Source organism: Macaca mulatta, chromosome 2 (assembly GCF_049350105.2).
Source record: "Macaca mulatta isolate MMU2019108-1 chromosome 2, T2T-MMU8v2.0, whole genome shotgun sequence".
NCBI lineage: Eukaryota > Metazoa > Chordata > Mammalia > Primates > Cercopithecidae > Macaca > Macaca mulatta.
The window spans coordinates 106,822,826-106,849,358 of record NC_133407.1 but is presented as its reverse complement, the minus strand read 5'-3'; the positions used below and the strand labels follow the sequence as shown (position 1 = coordinate 106,849,358).

Sequence of the window (26,533 nt, the reverse complement as noted above, 5' to 3'; positions counted from 1 at the left end):
TCCATTATTTTATTGGCATTAACTCTTTTTGCATTAATTGACTTAAACCGATCGTCTTTAAAAATGAAATCATAAAGAGCATGAAATTTTGAATGTTGCTTATATTCACTAATTGGACACATAATCAAACTATACTATCTTGCTTATTAACAATTTTAATTATGCTATGAATTGGGATAAACAGGTAATTTTTGACACCTTGAGGACAGTATAATACTAAAACTAAATATGATTGTGTCCTAGTATTTTAAAATACCGTTTTTTCAACTGTAGCTGGAGATGTGAATAGCATACAGAATGTAAACCCTCCTGACTCAGTAAGAGGATTGTTAGAGAGTGTCTATGTAAATTTGATGGGTTTAATTAAGCATCAATTGAACCAAACGCATTTTTTGGCTGTCCAAGCTCACTCACTTCTTTGTACACAGTGGTATATTCATTTAGGTCTCAGGGATGTGGGAGAAGGTGCCATAATGTCTCCATGATTTTTTTTTTTAATTTAAATGTTTATTGAGATAATTGGAGATTCACATGCGGTTGTAAGAAATAATACACGGAGATTTGTATACCTGTTACCTAGTTTCCTGGATGGTGATATTCTGTAGAACTACAGAGCTGTGTCACAACCAGTATATTTACAATGATACAATCCACTGATCTTGTTCAGATTTCCCCAGTTTTACTTGTACTTATGTGTGTATATTTGTGTTTAGTTCTTTTTTTTTTTTTTTTGAGACAGAGTTTTGCTCTTATCTCCCAGGATGGAGTGCAATGGCACCATCCTGGCTCACTGCAACTTCTGCCTCCTGGATTTAAGCGATTCTTCTGCCTCAGCCTCCCCAGTAGGTAGGATTACAGGCATGCATCACCACGCCTGGCTAATTTTTTGTATTTTTGGTAGAGACAGGGTTTCACCATGTTGGCCAGGCTGGTCTCGAACTCCAGACCTCAGGTGATCCACCTGCCTTGGCCTCCCACACTGCTGGGATTACAGGCGTGAGCCACTGTGCCTGGCCTTGTGTTTAGTTCTCTACAGTTTTGTCACATGTATAGGTTCATGTATCTACCACCACCATCAAAATACGGGACTGTTCCATTACCATGGGACTCCTCACCCACCCCAATTCCTTACCCCTGATGACCACCAAAATCTGTTCTCTATATCCAAAATTTTGGTCTCTCAAAAATGTTATATAAATGAAATCATACAGTATATAACCTTTTGGGGTTGACTTTTTCATTCAGCAGAGTTCCCTGGAGATTCATTCAATATATGTGCATACGAGTAGCTTATTCCTTTTTATTGCTAATTATTATCTATGGTATATATATATACCACAATTTGTTTAAACATTCACCCACTGAAGGACATCTGGTCTGATTCCTGTTTTTGGCTATCACAAATAAAGTTGCTATGAACATTTTAGTACTGGTTTTTTTATTAAGTAAGTTTTTCTTTCTCTGGGATTAATGTTCAAAGGTAATATTGCTGGGTTGAATGGTATTTGCATGTTGAGTTTTATAAGAAACTGCCAAACTATTTTCCAGAGTGGTTTTACCATTTTATGTTCTCACCAGCAATGTGTGAGTGATCTAGTTTCTCCACATCCTTGCCAGAATTTGGTGCTATCACTAATTTTTATTTTAGCCATTTTGATGGGTATGTAGTGATATTGCATTGTAGTTTTACTTTGTGTTTTCCTGATGGCTAATGATGTTGAACAGCTTTTCAAGTGCTTATTTGCCATTGCTAAATCCTCTTCAGTGAAACGTCTATGTTTTTGCCCATTTTCTTTTTTTTAATTTTTTTATTATACTTTAAGTTCTAGGGTACATGTGCACAACATGCAGATCTGTTACATATGTGTACTTGCGCCATGTTGGTGTGCTGCACCCGTTAACTCGTTATTTATATTAGGTTTATCTCCTAATGCTATCCCTCCTCCCTTCCCCCACCCCATGACAGGCCCCAGTTTGTGATGTTCCCCTTCCTGTGTCCAAGTATTCTCATTGTTCAATTCCCACCTATGAGTGAGAACATGCGGTGTTTGGTTTTCTGTCCTTGCGATAGTTTGCTCAGAATGCTGGTTTCCAGCTTCATCCATGTCGCTACAAAGGACATGAACTCATCCTTTTTTGTGGCTGCATAGTATTTCATGGTGTATATGTGCCACATTTTCTTAATCCAGTCTATCATTGATGGACACTTGGTTTGGTTCCAAGTCTTTGCTATTGTGAATAGTGCCTCAGTAAACATACATGTGCATGTGTCTTTATGGCAGCATGATGTATAATCCTTTGGGTATGTACCCAGTACTGGGGTGGCTGGGTCAAATGGTATTTCTAGTAATAGATCCTTGAGGAATTGCCACACTGTCTTCCACAATGGCTGAAGTTTTTGCCCATTTTCTAATGAGTTTTTTTAGTTGTTGAGTTTTTAAAAATATTTCTGTATCCTAGGTAGTACTCCTTTGTTGGATATGTGGTTTGCAAATACTTTTTCCGAGTCTGTAGCTTCACATAAGCTTTGAAAAGTTTTTAATTTCAATGAGGTCTCTTCATGACTTTTTAATGTTTGGTCTTTTTTGAAAAATGGGGAGAAGTACCTTCACTAGAATTAGAGCATTTTTCTGTTTTAATTATTTTTATTCTTTTTTATTCTCTACCCTCTGCCCCTTGACTTTTACTCTCTCTTTAGCAACATAAACTTTTTCTTGGTTGTGAAAAATATTGTAAAGCATTAAAATTATACTTTATTTCAGTGTTCCTAGTGTTCTTTAATAAGGAACTTCACATTTTTCCCTTGCCTTTTACAAACACCTAGAACATTTCCTTTTCGTTTGATCACATTTTTTGCAAGCATTTGTTGGCAATTGTTTATGCTCTTCAACTGTTTCATGCTAACTATATAATCTTCCCCTTTTTCTTCAAAACTAGACCTGTGTGCAGATGGCATTTCATTTTTATCATAGAATAGTGACAGAACGGCCCCCTAGAACCCACAGAGAAAATCCCTGAGCTTGTATATTTATTTTCTCCAGTTATGAGAAGAAAAGGCTACCCTCATCCTTCAGGATTTAGAGATATGCCTTTCCTGAGTGTCCGTTGTCACTCTCCTACAGTCCACCATCGGAGGTTTGCTGTGTTTCCTTTTTTTTTTTCTTTTGTCTCTTGTGAAGGGGTCAGTCCTAGCTATGAGGGCATCCAGGCAGTGCTGGCTAGTCTGCTGCTAAACTTCCAGGGACCAGCAGCAGCAGGGGTTGTGGGAGGTATGCCTTGCACGTTTGACCCATCTGCATGTTGTGTCCAGTTGAAGAAGCAGCCCTGGGTAAGGATTGTGCCCCAGCTTCCCACATGGCCCGGACCTGTGGTAGGTGCCTGAGCCTCGATGAACACTTCGTGTTCCCTCCTGTGAAGAAGGGGAAGGGGAAGAATACAACCCACCCTGTCTCCTACGAAGGGCAGTCCAGAAAATTTCTCACATCCTTCTTTTTGTGGTATCTGACTCTAGTGAAAGAAGGTACCCAGTGACTTTCCTTGCTGTATGGATACGGAGAGAAATGTACTTATCAACTCTTGGGTAGATAAAAAGATAATGATACCAAGCCTACTGACAAAAAGCACCTTTTTTCTTATGAAACTGACATGACTTCTAGAATCTTCCAATAAGTAGGAATTAGAACTCATTCAGTTAATTCAATAGATATATTAACACCTACTTGATGCCAGACACTTTACTTGGCAGTGAGGATACAGCAGTGAACAGAAGGAAGGAAAACCTCTGTACTCGTGGAGTATATTTTAGGGGGGAAGATAGATGATAACGAGATGAAATGTATAGTATGTTAATCAGTGATAACCACTCAGGAGAAAAATAAGGTGAGGAAGGGAAATGGGAAGTACCATGGTAGGGGTGGTGGTACAGTTTTAAGGAAGTTGGTCTGAGAAAATGTCCTAGGGAGACTGATTTCTGGGTTAAGACCTGGAGTGAGTGATGGGAAAGCAATGCAGATACCTGGCGGAGGGGGGGCCTCTGGATATTCTGTTGACTATAAAATGCACAGGATATGAGCAAAGGCAGAGAGACCAGGTAGGAAGCCATGGCAATGACTTAGGACAGAGACAATAGTGTCCTGGACCAGGGCAGGAAATGTGGAGGTAGCCAAAGTGGGTGGGTTGTGGATAGATTTTCAAGGCAAAAAGAAGGATTTGATAATATGATGGAGGTGAGGGGTAACAAAAGAGAGACATCACAGATGACCCTCTGGTTTGGCCTGAGCACCTTCACAAATGGAATTGTCATTTCTGAGACAAGGATGACGCTGAGAATGGTTCGTGTCAAATAAGTCCTAGATAATACTGTAAGAGCATTATATCTTTATTTTAAAGGTGAGGATTAACACACATAGAGTAAAATGCATTAAAGTGTACTCATTCAAAATTATAGCTTTGCAGGAACACTGTATCTTAAACATCTTTTATTCATCATCGGAATTTGGGGGAAATATTTTTTCTTTGTTTCTTTAATAATTTACATCTTAAATCCTTTATCATTTTTAGCTGTTCTGAGAAACAAGGCACATGTCTCTCTGCTACAGATTGAAACATAAAATAATTTCTTCCACAAGTATCTTTTAGCCCTATTATACATACTCATAATATCCTGGCCCTATAGGGAGAATAAAGTATAATCTTTGCCCTCAGGGACCATATTATTTAGTTGAACATAAATAAATAATGTGAAAACTGCAGAATAATAACAAATTCAAACCCACTGGCTGACAGTTTTTCATTTCTTGACCTCATGAATGTGTATGTCACCTCCTTCTCTGGAATATCCATCACAAAATGACAGTGTTTTGGTTCTGTGATCTGAAAGATGACTTACTGAAAAGAGCATGTGAAGAAAATGTGTTATATCATTCCTGATGAGTAAGAAAGCCAACTGAGGCTTTGAAGCATGCCTCACATAAAGGGCTTTGATGTGGTATAATTTTGGGTTTCACTGGTACCTGAGTAAACCCATGTAGATGATGACATCTCATGAAAAACACATGCTTCTTAGTCAATTTACTAGTGAAATAGTGTTGAGGGAATCCAGCCTATAGGCAGTCCTCATGCTCAGCAGAAAAATGTTCTGACAATTAAAACAATTTTAATTTGAATCTTATTTTCTCATAGCAAAAGTGATGTGACAGAAAATTTTGATTCTAACTGGGGATCTGATGCCCAACATTTTATAGAAATTACCGTAAACATTGTACTTAATTACATTTATTTTCAAGTGTAAGTGGCATGCTATTTAGTGTAGAACTTAGATAGTATTTAAAAACTCAATGGCATTTTATTTATGCTAATCCTATCTCATACTATACCAGAGGCTGCTTTTGTTTTCATGCATTCTACTTAAGTTTTACTAAAGCAAACCAGAGCAACTCTCATGGCACTTAACAGAATTCAAAAGAACTTTGTTCAGATTTTTACCATCTTCTTTGAAAGAAACTTTGGACTGGTTGATAAATTTTTTGAAACGGATTCAAGAATAATTTTCTTTCTGCTGGGCACAGTGGCTCACACCTGTAATCCGAGCGCTTTGGGAGGCCAAGGTGAGAGAATCACGAGGTCAGGAGTTCAAAAAATACAAAAATTAGCCAGGCGTGGTGGCATGTGCCTGTAATCGAGCTACTCAGGAGGCTGAGGCAGGAGAATTGCTTGAACCCAGGAGGCGGAGGTTGCAGTGAGCCGAGATCGTGCCACTCTACCTCAGCCCGGGTGACAGAGCAAGACTCCATCTTAACAAAAAAAAAAAAGAATAATTTTCTTTCTGTCATTTCTCTGATATTTTGTTGAAAAGACTTTTTCCTCTAAACTACATAAACTAATGTGATTTTTTATGAACAGTAACTCTCTTAGCAATGGCAGAAAACTGTGCCATCATAGACAGCTACAGTTGCAGTCAGCTAGGTACCAATTACATTGCCCATCTGCTTCATAATTGTTATTTACGTTTCTTGGCAGAGATATTTCATGCTTCTCCTTTGCCTTTGATTTATTTGCATTGGTTTTTTTCACCTGTAGATCACACTTTAGATCTCCAACACTCTATCTATCTATCTATCTATCTATCTATCTATCTATCTATCTATCTATCTATCTATCCATCCTTATTTTTTGAGGCGGAGTTTTACTCGTCACCCAGGTTGGAGTGCAGTGGCGCAATCTCAGCTCACTGCAACCGCCGCCTCCTGAGTTCAAGTGATTCTTTTGCCTCAGCATCCCGAGTAGCTGGGATTATAGGTGTCTGCCACCATGCCAGCTAATTTTTGCATTTTTAGTAGAGACAGGGTTTCACCATGTTGACCAGGCTTGTCTCGGACTCCTGACCTCAGGTGATCCACTGCCTCGGCCTCCCAAAGTGCTGGGATTATAGGCGTGAGCCACCGCGCCCGGCCAATCCCCAACACTTTATTATAACAAGATTTTATATAACAAGGTGTTATACAACAAGACTCAAACCTTCAGTGCAAATGGCAGCCTTGCTAAGATTTGCTATACTGTGAAAAAAATCCTCTTTCAGCCTTAAAATCATAAAACTCACCTGATTAGAGTACAGTTTTTAATAGGATAAATGACTGTGAAGTGATGAGACCTCTCTTTGTATGACCGCATTGAGAAATTCAAACAAATCTTAACTGTCAGAGCAGCCAAGGCAGCCTATAAACTTAGGCTGGGCTTGGCCTGAAACCTGTTTGAAACTCTTTTATTTGTTTTTTTCAGAGATGTCTTCATAGCCACATGAGAAAATTCATTTTTTATGTTATGGTGATAGCTCACTCCCCCTTTGACTAATATTGTTCTCTTTGTCCTGTCTTCCTTGTCATATGGCTTAGCTCTGCCCCCTTCTCTTCATTCATGGCTGCTTAAGCTTCTGATGGATCCTGAAGGAAGTAGATAACTTGCCTTGTGGCTTTGGAGCCATCACATCACATTTGATCTATGGGCCTACTCCCCTCTCCTCATCTCCTGGGATGAATATTAGTAGTGATCTACTTGTAAGACTTGGGTTTCCCAAGAAGAAAATAATTAGGTGATCTCTCTCCCCACCCCCCACCAAGAAATCAAAATAAATTAGAATCTTCCTTTCAGTATGAGAGTATTTAAAGGTGTTTTAAACCACTAGAGGGAGCCCATATTGTTCTGATTTCTGAATCCTATCATGTTTAACAGCTTGATTTTATTGCCTGTATAAAATGATCTCTCTAACCAATGCCTGGATCGCTACATCCATAACTGTAGTGTTCTCCATTAGTTTGCATATTTTCCTTTTTCCCAGTTATTTTTTTTTTGTGGTAAAATATACATAATACAAAATTTATTGTCTTGACCATTTTAAGTGTACAATTCAGTGGTATTAAATAAATTCATAATGTGCAACCACAGTCATCATCCACCTCTGTAATTCTTTTCATCTTGTAAAACAGAAACTCTATACCCATTAAACAGTAACTCCCTATTATCCCCTCCACCTAGATCCTGGCAACAGCCCCTCTACTTTCTGTCTTTATGATTTTGACTATACTAGGTATCTGACACAAGTGGAGTCATACAGTACTTGTCTTTTCGTGGCTGTCCTATTTCCCTCAACATAATGTCGTCAGAGTTCTTCCATGCTGTAGCATGTCAGAATTCCCTTAGTTTTTAAGGCTGAATAATATTCCTTTGCACATACGTACCTCATTTTGCTTATCCATTCATCTGTTGGTGAATACTGTGATGCATCTACTTTTTAGCTGTTGTCTTAGTTCATTTGTGTTGCTATAAAGGTATACCTGAGGCTGGGTAACTTGTTTTTAAAAGGGATTTATTTGGTTCATGGTTCTGCAGGCTGTACAGGAAGTGTGGCACAAGCATCTCCATCTGGTGAGGGCCTCTGGCTGCTTCCACTTGTGGTGCAACAAGGTGAAGGGGAGCTGGTGTGTAGAGATTACATGGTGAGAGAGGAAGCAGGAGAAGCGGGGAGGTGCCAGGCTCTTTCTGACAGTCAGCTCTGGCAGGAACAAATAGAGTGAGAACTCACTCATTACAACAAGGATGGCACCAAGCCATTCATGAGGAATCTGCCCCCATGACACAAACACTGCCCACTAGGCACCATCTCCAATATCAGGGATCAGATTTCAACATGAGGTTTGGGGGAACAAATATACAAACTATAGCAGGTATTGTGAATAATGTTTTATAAACACAGGTATACATGTATCTCTTCAAGACCCTGATTTCAATTCTTTTGGGTATATACCCAGAAGTGGAATTAGTGGATCATATGGTAATTCTATTTTTAATTATTTGAGGAACTTCCATACTGTTTTCCATAGTGGCTGTACTATTTTACATTTCCACCAGCAATGCACAAGGATTCCAATTTCTCCGTATTCTCACCAACACTTGTTATTTTCTGGTTTTGTTTGTTTGTAGTAGCCATCCTAATGGGTGTGAGGTAAGGAGAAAAATGGAAAATCACCCAATGGAGACCATCGTTTATACTGGTGTTCTTGTACTCTGTGGCTCAGAATGGGATGTGGGTGAAGTAATTTGAGACAGATCATTTTGATAGCTCCTTGGCTGGGTTCTGTGTCTGTCTTCCTCCCCTTCTCCATAACACTCACTGTCATCTTCCACCACCTTTCTTTCCACCAATCCCTGGACAGATTTAGTTCCATTCAGCAGAATATCAGTCATGTGTAGACATTATTATGCTGGGCTCTGTGGCAAAGTAGAAGGTGAATAATGAGCTGTCTTTCTTGTCAGGGTAACAATCTTAGTCTTCATTGCATCCAGGGAATGTGTTTTGGCCTCTTTCAACCTTTCTTCCCTTTGCTTTCCTCTACCTCTCTACTAAGAAGCTTTGACCTCATGATTTCTCAGGTCTCCTTCGCTGTTTTAGATTCTCTAGATTTTTCATTTTTCAATCAGTGGCGTTGTTTTTGTGTTTTATTGTCTTTTTAAAGTGTTGGGAATTTATAAGATTTTACACTTCCTGGTATAGTTTGGATGCTTGTCCCTCCAAACCTCATGTTGAAATCTGATCTGTAATGTTGGAGGTAGTGCCTAATGGGCAGTGTTTGGGTCATGCGGGCAGATCCCTCATGAATGGCTTGGTGCCATCCTTGTGCCAACGAATGAGTTCCCACTCTGTTAGTTCCTGCTGGAGCCGGTTGTTAAAGAGCCTGGCACCTCCCCTCCTTTTGCTTCTTCTCTTGCCATGTGACTGCATAGCTGGCTTCCCTTCACCTTCCACCATGAGTGGAAGCAACCTGAGGCCCTCGCCAGATGGAGATGCTGGTGCCATGCTTATTGTACAGCCTGAAAAATCATGAGCCAAGTAAACCTCTTTTCTTTATAGATGACCCAGCCTCAGGTATTTCTTCATAGCTATACTAATGGACGATGACATCTTCTGTTTCAGAATACAACTAATTTTTTCACTGAGAGATTTGAGTTGATTCACCTCTGCATACAGCACCCTCCCCGGCCCTCTTACATACCTGTGTTATAAGATGCTCTGCCTTCTGTTTTTGCTGTTGTTATTTTTGACCACCATTCTAGGTTGAGCTCTAGGAAGTCATGTAGATGTCGAAGCTTATGGAGTCTTTCTAAACTTTCTAAGATTATGCCAACCCAATTCAGAGTACATACACTGATAAAGTAAGATATTTATTAGGATATTTTCTGTAATGGTTGTGTTTGTATAGGAAAGTGTCATTCAGGGTTGAAAAGGCAAATCCTGATTTCAGTTAATTACATTCGAGAGTGGTTTTACTATTATTACCTGTAGAGTTATAGCTTAGGAAAGAAGCTTAAGAGATCATACCACCACATTTCACTGAGCCTAAGGTTAACTTTTCCCACATTTTAGTACCTCTGAAATTGAATATATTTTATGGTGGCTATCAGGTAGCTGCCATCGTCAACATGTGCACAGATTTGAATGTCAACACTGGAACATTCCTGGTACTGTGATTTGGCAACAGCAACTCCTTATGGTTTCAGTCAGTATAGAAAATGAATTATGGGTGGGGCTGTAAACCTTACATTGACCCTTTTGATAAGATCAGAAAAAGCACCAGCATGGGAACTTGCAAATGGGTGCCAGCTGCTTGGAAGGAAATCCCAGATAGAGTGGTGAAGCACTGTTTTAAGGACTACTGCATCACCGACACTGCTGAGGCCACATAAGAGGATTTTGTATTGGAAAACTTGCGCATTGTCAACTCTGAGATAAAATTCGATTTAGAAGTCTTAGACTCTGAATGTTTTTTTTTTTTAAATTTATTTTTATTTATTTTTATTTTTTATTTGACTCTGAATGTTTAAAAAATCTAGTAGTACATGGGGCTGGGCGCAGTGGCTCACGCCTGTAATCCCAACACTTTGGGAGGCTGAGACGGGTGGATCACCTGCAGTCAGGAGCTCAAGAGCAGCCTGGCCAACATGGCAAAACCCTGTCTCTACTAAAAATACAAAAAAAAAAAAAAATAGCTGGGCATGGTGCACACCTGTAGTCCCAGCTACTTGGGAGGCTGAGATAGGGGAATCGCTTGAACCCAGGAGGCGGAGGTTGCAATGAGCCAAGGTCACGCCACTGCACTCTAGCATGGGCGATAGAGTGAGACTCTCTTTAAAAAAAAAAAAAAAATCTAGTAGTACATTAACCAGCATATTATGCTTATATTTTGTATGTAGCACAGGAGTGATGACAAAAAAAAATCTATCTAAAGAAGTTTTAAAAGAGTCCTTCAAATTAGAATTCTAGGTAATAAGAACACTTTGTGTAATTGTTTAATTGGCAGTATTTTTTTTTCTTGGTGGTGAATGAGAGAATGGTATGTCTTATGGTGTCTTACAGTTTGTGGTATCCTAGATAGTTGAAAGAAGGTAATAGTGGGAAGTGTGGTTTGCCTGCATTTCTGACTGTCTTCTCTAGCACCCAGTTTTTGCACTGCTGCTGATCCTGGCTTCTGTGCCTTGCAAACGCCCTCTTCTCCTGCTCAGTACTCCTCCTGTCGGCCTACTTCCTATACTTCCTTTGATGCCCAGTCTAAGACAGACTTCCTCTGCCAAGCCCTCCCTAGTAAACATTTCCCCATCTAGAGCATTCAGTGTACTTCTATGGAGGTATATCATTTGAACTATACATTTGACTGTATATGGCTGTGGAAATGTTTTATATTTGTTTCATGACTGGGTTCCGCAACTGTAAAAGATTGTAAACTCTTTGCGATAGGGTCTCTGTACCCTATCACAAGTATCATTTGAGAAATACTTGCCGAGTTTATTTTCACTCTGCATTTGCCTGTGCCATTGTTAGAAATTTGAAGACACATGTGAAAAACAAGGACAAACACTTTAACTGCCCCCTCTCTCTAGTGATTTCTCTACATGAGCTCGGCAACTCTGGTGGAGAGGGCTCAACGTAATCCCCTGGTTTTGGTGTGATTTTAGCTTCTTCCTCAGTACTCACCACCACCTCAGGTAATCAGGTCTGGGGACTTACCCCAGTGCCCACGCACCACAGCCTCAAGACTGTTGCATTGCAAAACCATTAGACAATGAATTGTGTATGTGTGTTTACCTTATATGCATATAGCAAGGATTAAATTATTTTGTAGCACTGAGTACAAGAAATGTTATATCTTATTTTTCTGAATTTTATTCCCCTCCTGCCCCACCTGCTGAAAAGGACAGTCCCATTCATGTTTTGACTGCTCTTTGCTTCTCTCTGGGGATGTGCACGAATAAGAGGGAGGATTATATTTTTTGAAAAACAAAGGACAGCATCAGTAAATCTCAGCTATAGTAAGCTGCATAGTCCAGACCTCAAAGTAGAGGGAAGGGAATGGCTGGTTTCCTCTGTGCCAAGCTTTGCACTTGGGATCTTTTACGCAGGCTTTGAAAGCCACGGGAGGTGGTGTTTATTCCCCACTCTTCCCTCCACGTGCCATCCCATCAGAGTTTCTGTTACTTTCTAGGATATGCTGGGGGCAAGTCTCTCCTACTGACACAATTGGCAGGTAACACTGCCATCAGGGATTGTCCTCCCAGGTTAGGTCACATCTGCTCTTCTGCACAGTTCTTCCCTCAATCAGCTGGATTTTGTAGACGTGGAGGGCAGTTGGTTTGCCCGCTGGGTACCATCCATCTTCTGGGGAGGCATTAGAAGTATCCAAGGCCAGAACAGCCAGTGGCTTCCCAAGAAGTGGGCAGGAAAACTCCCACTGTCTCCTTGCTGTACCTGCCAACAGCCAGTCAGTGGCTAAACCAAGTGTCAAGTCTTACCCTGCTGCACATAGACACTTTGCAGTGCAGAACAAGGCTTCAGTGTTTCATGCTTTTCTAAAAAACACATGAACAGAAAATTTGATGCTACTTACATCCTTTTAAAATAATTACCAGATTAATGCTTGATTCACAGCTGAGAATTTATTCTGATAGGGACACAGTATATGAGTCATTCCACATAAGAAGTACAGAGATGATGCAACAGAATTACAATTAAGCATCACTATTAGGATACATTCGTAATTTCCACTTTCAGGTCTTTTAAGTCTATGTTTAGAGTAGCTCAATTTGTACTGGCTTTTCCTTTCATATATCACAGCAAAACAGTATCAAAAATATTGTATTTGAGGTGAATTAATAGAAATACAGAATATAAATCTATATTTCATAGAAATATGTGAATATATATCACAGAAATATACAAATCCCCATCCATGCTGCTCCCCTCCCCCATGAAAACCACAGGCATAGGAAGGTTCTGTAGGAGGGCAGAGGGCATCTGGGAGGCTGTAGGGGCCCCTGCTTTCCCTCACTCCAGGGACTTAGGCTCCTCAGGATGTCTGTCTTAGGAACAGTGTCACAAAGATTCAGTAGGGTGGATTCCTTAACTAGCCTTAGATCCACCCTGCTGAGGGAACACAAGCCTGAAAGGGAGGACCTTTCTCTACTTTTCTGGGACTAGAGTTTTCTGCAATCAGGAAAAAACAAAGCAGAAGTATGTGCTGTTTGCCAAAGGTTGAAACTCTGAAGACAGTTCTCCCAAAGAAAGAGGTGGTAAAAGAAGCACGTAAGGAGACAGGGTTATGTGACTAGGGGATACTTTTCTTTGTTTTGTGAACTATTAAAGTTTTCTATCTTTTCTCTTTAATACAAAAGCATTACTTGCTTCTTGCAACCAGATAAAGACTATAGATACTTCCTTCTGTGCACACGCTGACTTTTATGTGCTAGGTAAGTTTGCATGTGCCTCCTGTGGGGTGAGGGAGTAGGAATTACTCACACATTTACCCTCCAGTAGGTTTATTGTCTGCACTTAATTCAAAATCACAAAAATCTTTTGAAATGTGACAGAAGAAGAAAAAGTACTCACATATGTACTCTTCATCCCATCTACCAAAGAAAATTCTGCAATTGCTAGCCCAGTCCTATCTCCTACTCCCGTACTGCCAAGTAGGGTTGTTCTTTGTCTTTAAGGATGCAACATATGAAGATAGGAAATTCCATAGCTGGGGGAGGACATGGCCTAAATCACTGTACATCTTCAGGAAGAGGAAGGAGCTTACATCACTGTACATCTCCAGAACAGGGAGGAGAAAGGGAGAAGAGAACAAAAATCAGAGCAGGATTTGAATTTTGGTTTGGGCTTGGTTTAGTTGGGTGCTCTGGTTCAGGGGTGGGGGTCAAAGAAGAAGCTTCATAGTGGTGAAGTGTGGAGAAAACTGGTGGGAAGAAAGGGGGAGACATGGTAAGTACCATGCAAAAAATGTGAATAAAGAATAGAATAACCAGCTTGGGCAACATGACGAAACCCTGTCTCTACCCCTGCTCCCCCCCACCCCCCCAAAAAAAATGTAAATCAGCAAGATATGGTGGCATGCCCCTGTAGTCCCAAGTAGTCAGGAGGCTGAGGTAGGAGGATTGCTTGAGCTTGGAAGATGGAGGTTGCAGTGAGCCGAGATCGTGCCACTGCGCTCAAGCCTGGGTGACAGAGCTCAAGCTGGCCTCAAAAAAAAGAATAGAATTGTTCTTAAATTAGGTTTTAGTGTCTAATCTGTGCTTCTGAAATTTGACACTCCTTAGGGATAGACCACTAGGGAACCATGTTTGTCATGGCTACAGTGGGGTTGCATATGTCAATATATACAGGTAAATAAATATATACCTTACTCTTTGTAATGGCTACAGAATATTCCACAAGGTCCAGCTTTTTTCCTGTCAGTAGGCATTCTGATTGTTTTCCAATATTTTGAGTTACCGGCAATGTAACTTTTCTATACACATACCCTTTTTCAATAGAGTATATATTCCTAAAACCAGGATTGCTGGATCAAAGAGTAGGCACTATTTTTAATAGGTACAGTGAGATCGTTTCCAAAAGTGTCCTGATAAGTTATTTATGACAGCCCCATTTTCATATACCTTACTGCCTACTTGCTCTTAAAAATAATTTTTCCCAAATTGGATAGGCAAAATGTTGTCTGAGGTGGCATTGGGTTCAATTTCCTGACCAGCAGTGAGAAAGAAAACTTTTTTATTATGTTGAAAGGCCATTTGCCATGCCTCATCTGTAAAGTTGCCTACACATGACTTAAGCTCGTTTTTCCTTTGAGTGTGGTTTATCTTCTTCTTGTGAATTTGCAGCAATTTTGTGTTTTAAGTATATTAACTCTTTGGTCACATGTTACAAATATTTTCTCCTATTGTTTAGTATTTTCATTTTGTCTCTGGCATATATTACATACATACTTTTTTCCATTTTTATATAACCCAAGTGTGTATTTTTCTTTGTTTCTCCTGGTTTCTTGTTATGCTTAAGACTTCCAAATAATCCTCAGAATTTCTTGGGGGAGTTTTGAATTTTGTTTGCTATGTATCTTATTTACATTTAGATATTGCATTAATTTCAAAATTACTTCTTTTCATTATTTTTGTTTTGAAGTAGGAGTCCAACCTCATATTTTCCAAAGGAATAGTCATTTATATAATTTATTACACTATGTTTTCCAGTAACCTAAAGTATACTTTTATCACATGTATTTTGAGATTCTTTTCTGTTTCACTGACCTTTTTGTCTGTTTTTGAGCCAATCCATATTGTTTTGATTATAGTTGTTATAGTAAGTTTTAGTATTTGATAGGGAGAAATTTTTCCTAAAAATTTTCCTACTACAATTTTTCACTAGAAATTTGTTGATAATTCTTTTACATTTACTTTTCTATGTAAACTTTAAACTTATTTTGTTTAGCTTCAACAAAATTCATTAGGCTCTGATTGAAATTCTGTTAAATTTGTATGTGAATTTTGGAAGGAGTAACACTTTTGTGATGAGTTTATCCTCCTAAAAACGTATTCACTGTCTCTGTTTGTCAATTGTTTATTATATATACTTCAATAAAATTTTATAGTTCTTTCATATAAGCTCTGTACTTTCCTTGTTTTTCATTGGTAATTCATTGCATTTATTTCTCTTGTAAATAGTATTTTTCTAATCAATCTTCATTTTTAACTAGTTATTACTACTGTAAAGAAGAACTTTTGAAAAATATATCCCATAACTACTAAGCCCTCTTATTAGTTATAATTGGTTGTTAGTTTTTCTTGGGTTCCTACTCATAGCTGCAAATAAGGATAATGTTTTCTTTTTTCTGCTAATACTCATTTATTCATTCTATTTTTTATTTTTTGAGATGGAGTTTCGCTTTTGTTGCCCAGGCTAGAGTGTGATAGCATGATCTCAGCTCACTGCAACCTCCGCCTCCTGGGTTCAAGCAATTCTGCTGCCTCAGCCACCTGAGTAGCTGGGATTCCAGGCGCTTGCCGCCATGCCCAGCTAATGTTGTATTTGTAGTAGAGACAGTGTTTCACCATGTTGGCCAGGCTGGTCTTGAACAAACCCTGACTTTCAGGTGATCCGCCTGCCTCAACCTCCCAAAGTGTTGAGATTACAGGCGTGAGCCACCATGTCTGGCCACTTATATTATTTATTTTATGTCTTCTCTTATGGCATTAGCTAGGGCTTAAAACAATATTGCAAACATCTCTGTCTTAGTCTTGACTTGAATAGTAACAGCCTTATTATTTCACCATTTAATAAAGTGTTTGCAGGCAAGGAGTGGTGGCTTATGCCTGTAATACCAGCACTTTGGGAAGTAGAAGTGGGAGGATTGCTTAAAGCCAGGACTTCAAGACTAGCCTGGACAACAAAGCAAGACCCTGTCTCTGAAAAATGTAAAAATTAGCCTAGTGTGGTCGTATATGCCTGTAGTACTAGCTGCTCAGGAGGCTGAGGCAGGATCACTTGAATCCAGGAGTTTGAGATTACAGTGAGCTGTGATCATGCTACTGCACTCCAACCTGGGCAACGGAATGAGACTTGTCTCTTAATAATGAGTTGTTTGCTGTACGTTTGTAGTAAGTGATTTTTATTTAAGTATATTTTTCTACTTCTATTTTAGGTCGTTTGCTGTTTATTTATTTTAATTGGGAATAACTATTGAATTGTATAGCAAGTGCTTTTTTAACCTTTTTTTTTTTTTAACCTTAAATTATTTTTTATTGTGTTTCTTACCTCATTCAAGAGCTAATGGTCCTTTTTTGTGGAAATGCGGAAGCCTGTTTAGTTGCCATTATTTTAAATAATTTCAATAAATAAATGGCATATTAAATAAATTGTCTGATGTCCTAAGGGATAGGCATTATCGACTATTTGAAGCATGAATTTATTTATTTATTTTTAAAATTATACTTTAAGTTCTGGGTTACATGTGCAGAATGTGCAGTTTTGTTACATAGATATACACGTGCCATGGTGGTTTGCTGCACCCATCAACCCATCACCTACATTTGGTATTTCTCCTAATGTTATCCCTCCCCTAACCCCCCATGCCTCACATGCTCTAGTGTGTGATGTTCCCCTCCCTGTGTCCATGTGTTCTCATTGTTCACCTTCCACTTATGAGTGAGAACATGTGGTGTTTGGTTTTCTGATCTTGTGATAGTTTGCTGAGAATGATGGTTTCCATTCCCTGCAAAGGACATGAACTCATCCTTTTTTATGGCTGCGTAGTATTCCTTGGTGTATATGTGCCACATTTTCTTCATCCAGTCTATCATTGATGGACATTTGGGTTGGTTCCAAGTCTTTGCGGTTGTTAATGGTGCCACAGTAAACATCCATATGCATGTGTCTTTATAGTAGAATGATTTATAATCCTTTGGGTATATACCCAGTAATGGGATTTCTGGGTCAAATGGTATTTCTAGTTCTAGATCCTTGAGGAATTGCCACACTGTCTTCCATAGTGATTGAACTAATTTACACTCCCACCAACAGTGTAAAAGTGTTCCTATTTTTCCACAACCTCTCCAGCATCTCTTGTTTCCTGACTTTTTAATGATCGCCATTCTAACTGGCATGAGATAGTAGCTCATTGTGGTTTTCATTTGCATTTCTCTATTGACCCGTGATGATGAGCATTTTTTCTTATGTCTGTTGGCTGCATAAATGTCTTCTTTTGAGAAGTGTCTGTTCATATCCTTTGCCCATTTTTTGATGAGGTTGTTTGCTTTGTTCTTGTAAATTTGTTTAAGTTCTTTATAGATTCTGGATATTAGCCCTTTGTCAGATGGGAAGATTGCAAAAATTTTCTCCCATTCTGTAGGTTGCCTGTTCACTCTGATGATAGTTTCTTTTGCTGTGCAGAAGCTCTTTAGTTTAATTAGATCCCATGTGTCAATTTTGGCTTTTGTTGCCATTGCTTTTGGTGTTTTACACATGAAATCTTTGCCCATGCCGATGTCCTGAATGGTATTGACCAGGTTTTCTTCTAGGACTTTTATGGTCCTAGGTCTTAAGTTTAAGTCTGATCCATCTTGAGTTGATTTTTGCATAATGTGTAAGGAAGGGGCCCAGTTACAGTTTTCTGCGTATGGCTAGCCAGTTTTCTCAACACCATTTATTACATAGGGAATCTTTTCCCCATTGCTTGTGTGTGTCAGGTTTGTCAAAGATCAGATGGTGGTAGATGTGTGGTGTTATTTCAGAGCCCTCTGGTTTTTTCTGAGGCATTCTGGTTTTTGGAATTTTCAGCCTTTCGCTGTGGTTTCTCCCCATATTTGTGGTTTTATCTACCTTTGGTCTTTGATGCTGGTGACCTCAGTTGGAAATGCAGAAATCACCCGTCTTCTGCTTTGATCTCGCTGGGAACTGTAGACCATAGCTGTTCCTATTCGGCCATCCTCCAACCTTTATGTTTTATTGTATGGTTATCTTTTCACTTAAAAATATAATAAATTATGTTGATAGTTTTGCTAATGTTAAGCCATCTCTGCATTCCTGAAATAAACCATGTTATATTATTATATTATATTCCGTATATTTTTCTGTTAATTTGTTACTGGTGGTGAATCCATGTAGGTTTGCAGCAACTTCAGTTCTGGCCTCCTCAGAAGGATTTGACCAAGGTGTAAGGCAGAAGGAGAGACCAAGGCAAGTTTTAGAATAGGACTGAAAATATATTTAAAAGCTTTAGAGCATGAATGAAAGGAAGTAAAGTCCACTTGGAAGAGGGCCAAGCAGGTGACTTGTGAGATGAAGTGTGCAGTTTGACTTTTGACTTAGGGTTGTTTGTTGTTTTTCTTGGAGATAGAGTCTTACTCTATCTCCCATGCTGGAGTGCAATGGTGCAGTCTCAGCTCACTGAAGCCTCCGCCTCCCTGGTTCAAGTGATTCTCATGCCGCAGGCTCCTGAGTAGCTGGGATTACAGGCACCTGCCACTATGCCTGGCTAATTTTTGCATTTTTAGTAGAGATGGGGTTTCGTCATGTTGGCCAGGCTGGTCTCGAACTTCTGACTTCAAGTCATCTCCCCGCCTCAGCCTCCCAAAGTGCTGGGATTACAGGCATGAGCCACCGTGCCTGGCCTGACTTAGGGTTTTGTATGTTGACATACTTCCAGGGTCTTGGATTCCTTCTGACTCTTCCCTTGAGGTGGGATGTCCACGTGCACAGTAGCCTACTAGTGCTTGGGAGATGAGCATGCACAGTGTGTTTACTGGAGTTGTACACATGCTCACTTGAGGTCCTTACCAGTCAGATGTCCCTGGAAGGTCATATACCATTTAAACCCCACCCCCCTGCCATTCTGCCTCTTAATATGCATGCCTGAGCCCACTTGTCCAACTCTTGAGATCTTATCGGGAAGCTGCTGCTCACCAGTTTCAGGTGTTCTCTATCTATTAGGAGCCTACCGTTCTCTGGCACCAGCTGTGATCAATTATTATTTTAGAAAGAGAGTCAGCAACCGCCTGACCATCACCTGATGGTCACCTCACATTCCAGGTGTGTGTGTGTGTATGGGTGCTGGGAGCACCTTCCTGCCCTGCTTATGCCTAACTAGCTACCTACTGTAACAAATTCACTTCTGGGTTCTATTTGCCAGTACTTGATTTAGAATCTTTGCATCAATATTTATAAGTGAAATTGGTTTCTGTTTTTCTTTATCATACTTTGGTATTAAGTGTGTTCTAGCATCTTAGAATGAATTAGGGGGAGCCTTCCATCGTTTTCTATGGTCTGGACCAGTTCGAGTACATATTAAATATCTGTTCTGTGATGATGTGTACTGCCCAATATTAATAAAGGTGTAGAGTATTACTGAGTTTTTAATTTTCACTATTATGATCTTAAAATATGACCTTGTTTTAAAAGGAGTCCTCTAAAACACTTTTCTTCCCCCCCTTCCAAGTTACCAGGTTTTTGGTTGTCTCATTGTTTTGCTTTTTATTTCACTTGTGTTTAGATAAAAAGTTTTTAAATTTCACATTTTTAGGCTGGAAACTTATTGCAACAGGAGGGAATATTTAGAGAGGAGAGGAACACACACACCATGCAAGACTTTGTTGTGGCATAGTTGGAGATCTGAGAAGGGGAAGGAAACTGGATTTATCAGAAAGAGATTGGCCAGGGCTAAATGTCAAAGCCTGGCTGCAGCCCTGGTTCCTGTAAGCTGAGTGACTTTATGCAAACCTTCTCTGACTTCAGGCTGTTTTTCCGTCATCCATGTATCACGTTGAGAACAGCCTAATGGAATTGCTGTGAGGATCAGAAGAAATAATATTCAAGGACTTCTGGACCCTTAAGGCATTCTTTGGTGCAAAGGGTACTGTTACAGGCTTATTCTTTTCCAGTGATTCGTTATAACAGAATACTTCTTCAGTGAAAGGAGATTTTTATTTGTAAATGTTTAGGTAGTTGTTGATTTTTGTAAGATAGTCGCTTTTTTTATTTATTTATTTTTTAAATCCAGGCCTCTAATGGTCATGAGATTAAAAACAGGTTTTAAATTTCACCCCTTGTTTTTTTCACCAGGGAAAGAGGCTGTTTTGTAGCAAACTAGTCTTCTAGCTCAAAGAAAAGAAAAGAGAAATATATGTTTTTTTCTGGCGTGCAATTTCAATACCAGTTAATCGAACTACATGTTCTGAGCACCTGAAATGAAAAATAATGACGAGTTCATTCTGTCAAACTGTGTAATCTCCTAGTCTTATTGTGAAAACTTGCTGCATCCTCTTGTGCCCCTTCTGTCTTCCTTCACTGTTCACCCTAAGGGCCAAAGGAGAGTTTTCCCCTTGGCCCTGTAAAGGTTCACTGAAAATCAATTTACAAAAAGCAGATTAATAGGAGAAAAGGCAGATTTATTTAACATGTATACATGGGAGCTTTCAGAATGAAGATCCAACCCCTCAATAAGGTACAGAAGCTTATATACCACCTTGAGGTTATAAAAAGAACGCAGGCTCAGAGTGTGGCCCAAAACAGGTTTTAATGGCAAGACAGGTTATAGGGGAGAGAAGAAAGGAGGCTTGGCTAGCAAAAGTGGCCTTGTTATGTGGATGAAGCCTTATAGCTAGAACCCCTAGAGAGAATAGATAGTAAACATGTCTTTTCAGACTTGTAAAGGTGTCAGACTCAATCTCTCCCAGATCTGTGAAAGGCCTAGAAAGGGAAGGCCTGGCTGCATTAATGGAGATTCTCTACAGATGCAAATTTCCCCGACAAGAGACAGCTTTACAAGGCCACTTCTGTCTGCTGGCCCTGTGGCAGCCATTTCAAAATGTGTCGAAGAAATATACTTTGGGGTAAAATATTTTTATTTTCTTCAAGTGCAATTAACTGTAAAGACATAAACTGTACCTTTTGCGGGTGGCGGCGAGCGCGGAGAGGATGCCATGAAGGCCTTGGGCACACTACGAGAGTACAAGGTGGTGGGTCGCTGCCCGCCCACCCCCAAATGCCACACACCGCCCCTCTACCGCATGCGAATCTTTGCGCCTAATGATGTCATCGCCAAGACCCGCTTCTGGTACTTCCTATCTCAGTTAAAGAAGATGAAGAAGTCTTCAGGGGAGATTGTCTACTGTGGGCAGGTGTTTGAGAAGTCCCCCTTGCGGGTGAAGAACTTTGGCATCTGGCTGCGCTATGACTCCCAGAGCAGCACCCACAACATGTACCGGGTGTTTCACGTGTCCGTGTGAAGAGATCACCAAACAGGTTTTGTGTAAGCAACATGGCTGTTTATTTCACCTGGGTGCAGGCTGGCTGAGTCGGAAAAAGGAGTCAGCAAAGGGTGGTGGGATTGTCATTGGTTCTTACAGGTTTTGGGATAGGCGGTGAAGTTAAGAGCAATGTTTTGGGGGCAGGGGGTGAAGCTCACCAAGTACATTCTCAAGGGTGGGGAGAATTACAAAGAAACTTCTTAAGGGTGGGGGAGATTATAAAGAACCTTCTTAAGGGTGGAGGAAATTACAAAGTACATCGATCTGTTAGGGTGGGGCAGAAACAAATCACAACAGTGGACTGTCATCAGTTAAGCTATTTTCACGTCTGTGGATCTTCAGTTGCTTCAGGCCATCTGGATGTATACGTGCAGGTCACAGGGGATTTGATGGCTTAGCTCAGGCTCAGAGGCCTGACACCGGGAATACCAGGACCCGACCACCGCAGGCGCTGTCATCCAGTACTAGCGAGACATGGGCGCCCGGTACGGCGCCTGGACCCACTCCATCCAGATCATGAAGGTGGAGGAGATCGCAGCCAGTAAGTGCCGCCGGCCAGCCGTCAAGCCACGATTCCAAGATCAAGTTCCTGCTGCCCCACCCGGTCCTGCGCGGTCAGCACTAGCCGCGCTTCACCACCAGGAGGCCCAACACCTTCTAGGTCCAGGGCCTTCGCCCGGGTGTGCCCCAAATAAACTCAGGAACGCTCCGGTGAAAAAAAAGAAAGAAAAAAAAAGACATAAACTGTAAATACTTAAGACAATTGGTCGTGCCTGTTGACGGAGAACACGGCCCCAACCTCCATGATGTAAACCAAAAATAAAATCTTAAGTCCCCCAGCCAACTGAATGTACCCTGTCTTGGCCTCAGAGAAAACTGAAAAACTGTGTTTTTGGCCGTGATGGGAAGGGAGGTTAGACATACCTCGTTATACCCTTTCCCTGTCGGAGTTGGGCACAACTGACTAGCATTAACATTGAAATAGAGATTATTAGACTGATAAAACAGACACTTTGTTGCCACAAAGAGTGGCACATAAGATAGCAAATTCCAACCTGATTCTGGTATAGCATCATATGACAGCCGACTCTGAAGGAAATAAAAATATTTTACCCCAAAAATATATTTCTTTGATATATTTTGAAATGGCCATGCAAAACTGTTTCCTGTGGGGGAAATTTGCATCTGTAGAGATATCTCCATTAATGTGGCCAGGCCTTCCCCTTCTAGGTCTTTCTGGGATCTAGGAGAGATTAAATGAATTTGTTACCTTTAAGATCTGAAAAGAGACATTTACCTTCTATGTTCTCTGAAAGCTGCTACCTGGAGGCTTCATCTGCATAACAAGAACCTTGGTCTGGCTGGGCCTGTAGCTCACACCTGTAATCCCACACTTTGGGAGACTGAGGTGGGCAGATCACTTGAGCCCAGGAGATTGATACCAGTCTGGGCAACATGGTGAAACCCCATCTCTACAAACAAACAAAAAACCCAGTCACGGTGGTGTGTGCCTGCAGCCCTAGCTACTCGAGAGGCTAAGGTGGGAGGATCATTGAGTCTGGGAGGTTGAGGCTGCAGCGAATTGTGATTGCACCACTGCACTCCAGCCTGGGCAATTGAATGAGACCCTGTATCAAATAATAATAGCAAAGAACCTTGGTGTCCACAGCCCCCCTTAACTTAACTCAGGCATTTCTTTTGTCTTTAAACAAAGCTTAATTATTTCAACCAATTGCTAATCAGAAAATATTGGAATCCACCTGTGACCTGTAAGCCCCTGCTTCAAGGTATCCTACCTCTTTAGGATGAACCAGTGTATACCTTCCATGTATTGATTTACGTTTTTGCCTGTAACTTCTGTCTCCCTAAAATGTATAAAACCGAACTATAACCCAACCACCTCAAGCACACTGTTTCAGGACATCTTGAAACTGAACACTGGGCCATGGTCACTCATATTGGCTCAGTATAAACATGTTGAGATATTTTACAGTTTTGTTTTTCTGTTAACACTTATCCATCACGTGGATAGTATTGGCTTATGTATCTTTGAGCAATGTGAGGTGCTGAGGCAATTGATTTTAGTTTTTTGTGTCTATGGCATGGTTAGGAACCAGACCGAGTGTATGTGTTACCCCAGAGGCATCAACATGAACTGTTACTTTTGAATCTATTTCTAGCAGCTTGGCTCCTCTGATGAGATACCATTTTACAATGCAAATGGAAATAACAAAAAACACACCACCTGAAGACAAAAATTGTAAAGTCACCAAAACTCTATAAAAATGTCCCATTACTAAACTTACGAGTAAAAGGTTTAAGGTCTGGAAGCAGATTTTTTTTACTCTTGCCACAGTTACCCAGGAAGTCATTATTTCCACAGGAAATAAACAGAGATTTTCTTAAAAACAAATGATCATCTTGTTGAATTCCTGCTTTGTAGCATTTGATGCTGATCATCCATCCATGTCCCAGAGCACAGGAAGCTTATAGCATAAAATTATTAGTTAGAGAAGACATAATTAATTCTCAAACATGACCAAAAATTGAATCTTTCAAGAGACAAATTTAATAAACATTCTCTTTCTTTACCATCCATGGCCTGTTTCATGGATTGCCTACCCATTACCAGTTTCTCCTGGAGAATGACCCTCCTCCCTCAGCTGACTGCAAGGGTACAGCTTTGCTCCTGGTGCGGACTGTGTCCCCATCCCTGCCCTGTTCCCTGCCCAGTGGTGAGCACATGAGCACCCAGCCTAGGCTCCACCCTGCAGCCCATCCTTGCAAGGTTTGAAATTGCCACAAAGAGTAGTCTGTCTTGGTCTGGCTGCTCTCCCAGATTGGAGGGATGTGAGATTAGGAGCTATTGCCTAAGGCCTTTTTGGTCACACAGTCTGGGACTCAGAGAGAGCCCCTCAGAAGCTAGAGAGAAGTGGAAGTAGGAACCCAGCAGAGAAGAGGCTTCAGGGTCATGCCTGGCCATCTATGACTATGGAAAAGTTAGTGTGTTTACCTGGGTATGGTGTTTTGGGGGCCATAACTGTGTTGGGAGCAGTTCCTAGGGGCAGAGTTGTTCACAGTTCACATAGCTGGTCTCACGCTGGGAAGCAGGTGGCATATCAGATGATTGTTCAGGGGCTTCCAATCATGAGATCCCATGGTTCTCTAAAGGCATGCCAATGAAAAGAGTCAGCCTCTGTGAAATATTTGAAGAGACTTATTCTGAGCCAAATATGAGTGACCAATGGTTTGTGACACAGCCTCAGGAGATCCTGAGAACATGTGCCAAGGTGGTTGGGCTACAGCTTGGTTTTATACATTATAGGGAGACCTAAGACATCAATTGGCTGGGCGCGGTGGCTCACACCTGTAATCCCAGCACTTTGGGGGGCCGAGGTGGGCAGATCATGAGGTCAGGAGATCAAGACCATCCTGGCTAACACAGTGAAACCCAGTCCTACTAAAAGTACAAACCATTAGCCAAGGGTGGTGGCACACACCTGTAGTCCCAGGTACTCAGGAGGCTGAGGCAGGAGAATTGCTTAAACCCAGGAGGCAAAGGTTGCAGTGAGCCAAGATCATGCCACTGTACTCCAGCCTGGGCGACAAAAGCAAGACTCCGTCTCAAAAAAAAAAAAAAAAGACATCAATCAATCAGTCAATACATATACAGGATGTACACTGGTTTGGTCCAAAAGGTTCACCAAGGTTCAGGCACTGTGGACTGTCATTTTAGTGTGATTTGGAAAGCCTCTGGCTTCCAGGTTATTGGTAGATTAAAAGATTTTCTGATTGGCAATTGGTTGAAAGAGTTATTATCTAAAAACATGAAAATCAATAGAAGGGAATGTCTGGGTTAAGATAAGTGATTGTTGAGACCAAGGTTTTATCATGCAGATGAAGCCCCAGATAGTAGGCTTCAGAAATAATAGATTGTAAATATTTCCTATCATTTCTGTCAGTCTTAAGGTCTCTGTTTTGATGTTAATGCTGGTCATCTGGGCCTGAATTCCAAAGGAAGGAGGGTATAATGAGGCATGTTCAACCCCCCATGTCCCATCATGGCCTGAACTAGTTTTCAGGTTAGCTTTGGAATGCCCTTGGCTGAGTGAAGGACCCTCAGTCAGATGGGGAGCTTAGAATTTTATTTTTGGTTTATAGGCACAAATCGAGTATCAGTCTTAGTACCTGCCGTAATTTAAAAACTACATTTTACTCATTTTTTTCACTTACAGTTGACCAAGAAAATTCAGCTTTTTTATCTAATCATATTTTGTTTTTATGAAAGTGATACATATAAATAATTTTAAAGGTCAAATATTCCTTTAAGAGTAATAGCAGAAGAATGGGTCTCTGCCCTGTCCCAATTTCCTAGAGTATATGACTCAAATTTTTAGCCCTTTTCTGCTGTTTACCTCTATATTTCTAAATACTATGTTTTTCAGTTTTATTGACTCTCTACTATAAAATATGAATGTCTTTGTGTTCCATCCTGCCAGTGTAGTTTCACATCACAACTTTCAGTTAAATCAATATTTAGTGATTGTATTATTGTGCAAATTGTATTTGTAGATAACTACGTAGTGTGCCATGATTATGTTTCCTTAAGCATAACTGAGTTGAAAACGGCCTTGTTTTTTCTTTGTTTGGTTTCTGTGTACCTATCATTGATTCTTTCCTAAACATAGTGTGCTTAAACACACCAGACAGCCTCTCAGTGTGTTGTGTTGTTTTCCTTGGAGAGGCTATTCCTGGAACTATGTTGTTCCCTTCCCATTTGGGCAATTCACCTCCAGACTGGCTGCAGGGTTTTTGTCCTCACTTCCCAACTTCTTGGGAATTCACTTGGCTTCTTGTTTCTGCCCCGTGCCCCTTTCTTGTAACCTCCTCCTTTATCTTGGCAGGTTCATGAGAGAGA

The 26,533-nt window shown here is 40.5% G+C and overlaps 1 protein-coding gene and 1 pseudogene across 5 annotated transcripts in view; both read left to right on the top strand.

Moving 5' to 3' along the window:
* ANO10 (anoctamin 10) overlaps positions 1-26,533 on the top strand; it is a 238,809-nt gene that overhangs the window by 93,438 nt on the left and 118,838 nt on the right. The gene's annotated exons all lie outside the window — the stretch shown is intronic.
* Positions 21,161-22,408, top strand: LOC715711 (large ribosomal subunit protein eL20-like; annotated as a pseudogene).